Below are 7,305 nucleotides of genomic sequence, written 5' to 3'. Positions count from 1 at the left end.
AAAGGACCAAATAATTAGGGAACATTTGACTTTTTTTTTTAAAAAAAAAAATTGGGGTCCCCTCTGTTAATCAATTGTAACCTCATACTAGCACGTTCCAGCTGCGGCTATGTCATTATTCCCCCGAAAAGATCTAAACCCTTTTCAAGTAGACAAAAAGTCGAACCTACAGAAAGAAAGGAAAAAATTAGTTAACCTGAAACAAAAAAAATAAATAGAACATAAAATACTGGGTACCAGACAACAAATAGGCTGCAAATAATCTATTTTTGGTAAAGTAATTATTCAAATTATCTTACAACAGTCCTGCAGGATTTCAAGATAGACCACAATTAAAATTTTGACATAAAAGCCCAATTTTTCGTTCGGGCCTTCAAAGTTCAAAACTTTACTAGTTCAAATGGAGAATTTAACGCAAAGCAATGAAATACAAGAACTAAATGGCAACTAAATTTGAAATAAAAGACCAATCCATAATATGGCTTGCAAAGTTAAGCTTTCTTGGTCAACTAGAAAATCCTACAATACAAAGAAAACAATAAATCAATAAACCACCTATGAAATAAGGAAAATCAGATAAAACAAAGGAAGAAGAAAAAAATAAAACAAGAATTGAGAAGAAAGACTGACTTGTATTTTTGTAAGTAAAATCATATACCTCTGATTGATTGCTCAAATAGTTTCCTGGAAAAAAATGGAATAGCACAGAGATTTGATGGTTGTAAATTTAATAGACTCCCAAGAACTAAAAATAGAATCTTGTTATTTCAGAAAGGGTTTAAGCAATGTTAGGTTTATGTCGTTAAGAAGTTACATGTGAGGAGTTTTTCACTTCAAAAACTAGTTGAGAGTGATTAGTACAAGATCCTGGCTAAACATAGGGTTCTTTCATGTCCAATCTATTCAGATTTCAGGGGTGATGAAGTAAAGTCCATAATGTATTATTTCATTACCGAGAAAAATAACATGGTCAATACATTTCATTTTTTGTTATGTGGTTCTAGTGCTTAAATATTTATTTCTTATTTAGAATATTCAATAGAGTAGGACAATTTTTTAAAATATCTAATCGAATCAACTTTTCAAATTTTGGTGTTTTGGTTGAATATATTTTGGGGTAAAATTATTTCACTATAATATAACCACTGAATCGACATGCCTGCTTCAGCCCATTCTCACTGTTGAAGGGCATTTTCGTCATTTTAGGGTTTATGTCCTGTTCTTATTTCAATACACGTGTTCTTATACGTGGCTTTCAGCCAAATGCCGTATGTGTTCATCTGAAAAATCTCATTGTATGCTTTCTCTCATAGTAAATCAATTTTCTCATCATATCTTCTTAGCTTAATCAGAGTAGTGCTGTGAAATTTCCAGGTATTTCAACTTTGCTCTATTCATTTCCATGTTTTGTTCTCTCTGTGTTTGAATCTTCTATGGATTGATGAAGTTTTTAATCTTTCATTTAAATCTCTAAATCAATCTTCCTCAAATTTTGAAGCCTAAGTTGTATTTGGGAGTTGATAGTGTAGTCTGCAGAAATTTCTAAGTTGTGTTTGGAGTTGATATCGTAGTCTATAAAATTGTACTTAATTTTATATTCCATAAGTGCTGAGTTGGGTACTAAAAAAAAAAAGGAGAAAAAGAATTTATTTCCCTTCATCTTTGTTTTTTCGTTGATTTGTAAGAATTTATATGGGTATGAGAAAAAGTGAACAATTTTTTATTTTTTTTTAAATAAGGTGAATCAAGAAATTAAGTGTGGGACCTGGGACCTTGGGGCTTCTTGGTGAAGAAAGAAGGTGTTGGAGATGAAAATGGTGACATGAAGGTTTATTAATGGTTGAACGAAGCAGAGAGAGTAAAGAGAAAGCTCTCTAGAGTGAAGTAGCCATTGAGGGCTGGGAGGAAAAAAAAAAAAAACTCTCACCTGTTGGATAATTAGCACTTAGCAGGCTTTCATTGAAATGTCGAATAAAATTAATCAAACTTTTGAGCAAGTATATGATGACAAAGAGGCTAGATAATGTGAATTATATAGAGTGATGCAAGCTGATAAATCGGAACACTTTTGAAACTAAATTAATTTCTTATATGTTTTCAATAGATTGTATGCTTTTTTAGGGTGTTTAATGGCTTTGAAATTTCATGGATTTCTGAAAGTTTTGAATAAAACAGTTTTCACATTATTTCATATTTTTGGCACAGCTTGTACCATGTTACTTCATCTTTTGCCGAAGCTACCTTAAGATCATATTTCTGTAGCTTTATAGGTTTTAGAATGCTGATTTTCACAACTATATCTTGGTGTTGTGAGAGATGACTTTCCGCTTTACCAACATGTGTTACTATTTTTTTTGGTTTCTTGAAACTATATTTTTCTCTGTACGTTCTCTGGCACTTTTACCATTTCACAAAGGCAAACAAGGAGACTGTTAAGATCCAGAGAGTGGTTGCTCTGGTGGGTCAAATGCACAGCTAAAGGACCTAATGGAAGCCCATATGGTAAGTAGCCGTAGATTTTCATATGTGCCTGCATGTGCGCGCACAAATGCTCAATTAATGAGCTGATCTGATGTTTTATTTTATGGGATAAACTTAGCCTGACAAGTTGTTCTTTCATTTATAATTTTCTCAATTGTGTATCCAAGTGCTATAAAATATTATTAACCTGGGTGGTGTGGTTAAATTGATTTACTTCATTGATTGATTTATAACACTTCACTTTACCTAAATTTTCCTTGCCTTAAGATTGTGACTGTTTGTGGCTTGTATGGGTTCGGCAGGTTAGTTTTTAATTCTCACTCATAGGAGCTTGAACTTGCTATGAGAATGTGAATATTGGTATTTGGTGTTTGTTTCCTTCATTGATTAAAACTTCACTATCAAGTAGAACTTCAACTTCATATGTAACAAAACTTTTGTATTTTAAGAAAGCCACCAACAAAATGACTTCTTGATTTTCTAGCCATGCTTTTTTCTCTCTCTCTTTTTTTTTTTTTTCCATGTTTTTTCTGTGTTCCTTTTCTGTATAATCGGATTGTGATGATTTAATTATCATTCTGGTGCTTCACTTTATTTTCCTAGCTTCGACCTCAAGAAAATTAAAAATAAAATAAGCGAAACTACTTAACCAGTGATTTGATCTCACATGTGAGAATTGTTTCAGCAGAGTTTAAGTTCATTATTACTGTTTATGCTTCATTTTTCCTAATGATAGAAACTTGGAAACACAAAGATGTCGTGTTGCCTGATTTTTGTATTTTCAAGTTCCAATCGTAGCATATGATGTTCTGAGAAGGTATGAGATTTTTCTAATGTTAATCTTTCACTTTAAATGCCTAGAATTTATATCTTGGTCTCAATTGAAGAGGGTATAATTTATTCTTCTAGGAGGACCCCTATTACTTCCTATGTATTTAGATTTTAAAAACTCCTTCTATTATAATTTACCCTTAGTTCAATAGGACATAATTGGTAGAAATGTTATTTTTTAAAAAGGAACTGCTACATTATTTCAGGTGCAAAATCTGATTATTCACGAATGACTTCATCGTGGTCATTTATGGAATAGCAGCAGTTTGGGGACTGCATCAATCTATCATGTTTTGCATATATGAAGCTAATTTGACGGTTAATACATATAGCTTCAGAATAGTTAAATGTTGTTGTTAGGATCTTTCCTTTTTAAGCAAAAAGATTTCTTTTCTCCTGTGTATTTGAAACATTGCCTTATGAGAATGGATCTCACCATAAGTGGTCATCTTACAAATGTTGAAATGATGACAATCTATGTGCTTCAACTTTTCTAGCGAGTAATTCTATTTTAATTTCTTTGATTGACCCTTTTGTGATTTTAGAGCTTTGAGCAAGTCTAACCAATTTTTTTTTTCTTTTCGTGTGTGAATATTTGAAGGCAGATTGACCAGGATTATGTACGGAATTGTTGCTCCGCAACTCCAGCAATGGCAAAGGAGAAATGAATGGAACAAATGGATAGAATATTAGCTGCAAAAGAGGACTTGTCCATGCTGCCATTAGATGTTTCTAATTGGTGACACAATTTTCATACCTAAAAAGAGTTTTCCTACTTTGGCAGTGGCTAAATTGTAAGTTTTTTTACCTTTAAGTTGTCACAATTTGGTCATTGCACTTCACATCACACGTGGCTTGCAATTACCAATCTAAAAGTCTATGCGTGTGTTTCGTATTCCCCTTCCTCTAGTATTAATAGTTCAAGATTCACGCTTTATCAATACCGTTCTTTCTGTTTAGTATTTTTTATAGTTTTTGCTAAAAATATTCTTGATGGGGTTGTTTTAGAAGCAACAAAATTAAAGGTTCATTGTGGTTTTGATTAGTTTTGTATCAGTTTAGGTTCGAAAGCGCTTAATTTGTGGTTCTGTGTTGGAAGAAGTAGCTAATTGTTTTGTAAATTAATTGGGTTATATTTGGGTTATGTATAATATGTTAATTAAGGCAGTAATTCTTATTTTTTTGATTATTTGGTTCAGGAAAATGGCTATCTTTCTTTAGAAGCAGAACAAGTCTTTTAGTTCAGTTAATCTGCTGAATGATTAAAAAGTTAAAGCGGTGCAAATCTTGCTATCGCCACCAGCTTTACCCTGCTGCTGATATCAATTGTTCTATCGGTAAGTCTTTAAGCTTTTCCCTCTTATGTACGTACTCCTATTTCTACTCTAAAGAGGATTGATCAGTGAATTAATATATATATTTGAGTCGAGGGGTTCTTTAATTTATGAGTTTTGCTTATGTTCTGGGTTTTGTGTTTGATAATTATGCATTTCTAAGTCATGAAGTTGTAAAAAGTGGTGGCTTTTCCTAAAAAAATGAGCAAACCTCTGCCTATTTCATGCGTCTGAATTTGCTTTTGAGTTTTCATTTGGGATTCTATGATTGTTAGACTCGAAGATTACGTGTTTGGGATTTGGATTCTGATTTACCCCTATTATGAATTCGAAATAAGCAATTTGTGTCACTTCAACCGCAAAATTTTTGTTACTTTGATTTCTAAACAATGGTGGCATCATTTTGTTATCAGGGCTCATCATTTTTTGTTACTATCATCTCCTTGCAAGATTCTTATCCTCACCTTTGGCCTTTGGTTTTCCAGCAAATTTTTGAAGCACAGTAAAACACAAACAGCTATCTTATTGCCACAACACTGTCTTTTTGAAAATCTGGATTAAAAAAAGACGAGCATACGCGACGCCTCATGCTTTGAAAAAGTACGTGACACAACTAACTCAACTGCACTACTACTACACTTTCTACATCCATCACTTAAACATTTCCGCTAATTTTAACAACAAATTTCGACAGGTATTTTGTCAACCATGGCGTTACACAGCTACAAGATGACTGCTACCAACAAAATAGCCGATTGCATTACTTTTTAGCTTTTTGCTAGTACCAGCTTCTGTAAATATATAATATACATGATATGCACATATATATGCATAGACATTGCAATCATCAATGTAATAGACAAACAACATTTGTGTATATGTATTAATAGTTTACGATGTGCGTGTTCATATTATTAATAATGTACAACATATAGACTATCACTACCCAATGCATATCTTTACAATTGTACACAACTACATATAGATAGATACTATAATCCGACACGGGCAAATGCCACCTAGTATCTACTAAATTCTTCTTTTGTTAATTAGGTATAATGCTTCTTTTTTAATTTTCTCATACGTGTGAGTATTGAGCGCCTAATTAAAGTTAAATCTTTACTCTAATTAATGTATTGTGCCTGTTGAAGATAATATTTTACTAAATTATTGTTTAATAATTAAATTTTGACTTTTAAAATTATATTATAGACATTAAATTAAAATCTCGTTTATTTTTTAAATTATGATCAATGAATACAAATCAACTTAAAGTGAGATCAAAATAAATAAAACAATGCTGTAAAGATTTGTGAAGGGTACTAACAAGCTTATACCTTTTTGGTGAGAGGAAATGCTTCATAAATTTAAGGTCTTACTAATCGTAGCAAGCTAGAGAAGTTAATGTGTTGTAATGGTTTATCTTAATGGCTGTATTTTAAAATATAAAAGATGTAGAATATTCATAAGGTCAAAAATTCAGAAGTAAGTTTCATTTTCGTAGACTATATTTTTTTGAAATGCATATAAATATATCATCAATTTCTGTATAATACTTACCCGAGTAAGGTCTACATATATTTTACCAAACCCTATATGTGAGATCACACACATTTTTTTGCGCGGAATATTTTGCCCCTCCATTGCTTGGTCTTTAATTTTTGTCCTTCGCATATAAAAATAATGAGGTTAAGTTCGAACCCCCGCTCGAAGATAAATTAAAAAAAAAATCGCAAGACAAGGTTTGGGTCGCGTGTATGCGGACCCGGCATATTACACATTTTATGCAACCCTATATATATGGCATATTACTTTTGCACCTGATAACTTTGATATTCATTCAAAAAGTTATGCGTGGGGGCGTACTTTTAATGGGCAAACTTTTATGCGAATTTTGATTATCAAAGTTATGGTCTTAAAGTGAATTAGGTACAACTTTGGTAGTTGTTATGCGGTGGGGGCATACTTTTAATGGGCAAACTTTTAATAAACTTCAATATAAATTAAAAGTATTTGATATAAGTATGCTTCCATAACTCCTTGTTTGGGGGCATATGGCGAAATTTAAACTTGCCTTGCAATTTTTTTAAAATTTTAAGTGAGTTCGAACACTGGAACCTATGGGTTTTTACCAAAAAATTTAAAGATTTGAATATGAGGGCAAAATTTAAAGCCTTTAACGAAGGGCAATTAAATTGCCCTGATCACACAAGGTATATTCAGAGTAATGCGAATTTTGATTAGTGAGGTCTTAAAGTGAATTAGGTACACTAAGTTGGGAAACCAAAAAATTTCAATATAAATTAAAAGTATTTGATATACTTCCTCCGCCTCATAATAAGTGTCATCTTAACCAAAAAATTTATTTCACAATAAGTGTCATCTTAGAAAATCAAGATATAAATTGACAAGTTTTTCCAATTCTATTCTTATACAAAAACCTACAAGCCAAAATAATATCTAAATGATGATTGAAAAAGCTATATAGTAATTTGATCTTGTTGGATTCTCAATGTCAAAAAGATTATTACTTGTGCATGCTCTACTCAAGAGGAAAAAATAATTTTTTTTTTATTATATAGGAATAATTTAGTAAATTTTATATTGCATTATTGATTTTTTGATATGCGTGTTTTTGGGTAAGTACTTGACGAGGGAG

At 31.7% G+C, this 7,305-nt stretch overlaps 1 long non-coding RNA gene across 1 annotated transcript in view; it reads left to right on the top strand.

Annotated features, from left to right (window-relative positions):
* Positions 1-5,588, top strand: part of LOC132063438 (uncharacterized) — a 7,184-nt gene extending 1,596 nt beyond the window's left edge. Inside the window, exons 2-8 of the long non-coding RNA XR_009416376.1 lie at positions 845-1,374; positions 2,417-2,502; positions 3,218-3,298; positions 3,914-4,106; positions 4,512-4,649; positions 5,132-5,246; positions 5,341-5,588. This is a non-coding gene — a long non-coding RNA (uncharacterized LOC132063438). The remainder of the gene's footprint in view (positions 1-844; positions 1,375-2,416; positions 2,503-3,217; positions 3,299-3,913; positions 4,107-4,511; positions 4,650-5,131; positions 5,247-5,340) is intronic.
* Positions 5,589-7,305: the final 1,717 nt, after the last annotated feature.

Source organism: Lycium ferocissimum, chromosome 7, assembly GCF_029784015.1.
Source record: "Lycium ferocissimum isolate CSIRO_LF1 chromosome 7, AGI_CSIRO_Lferr_CH_V1, whole genome shotgun sequence".
In the NCBI taxonomy this organism is placed as follows: Eukaryota; Viridiplantae; Streptophyta; class Magnoliopsida; order Solanales; family Solanaceae; genus Lycium; species Lycium ferocissimum.
The sequence above is the reverse complement of the archived record's forward strand: the minus strand, read 5'-3'. Positions and strand labels throughout refer to the sequence as shown.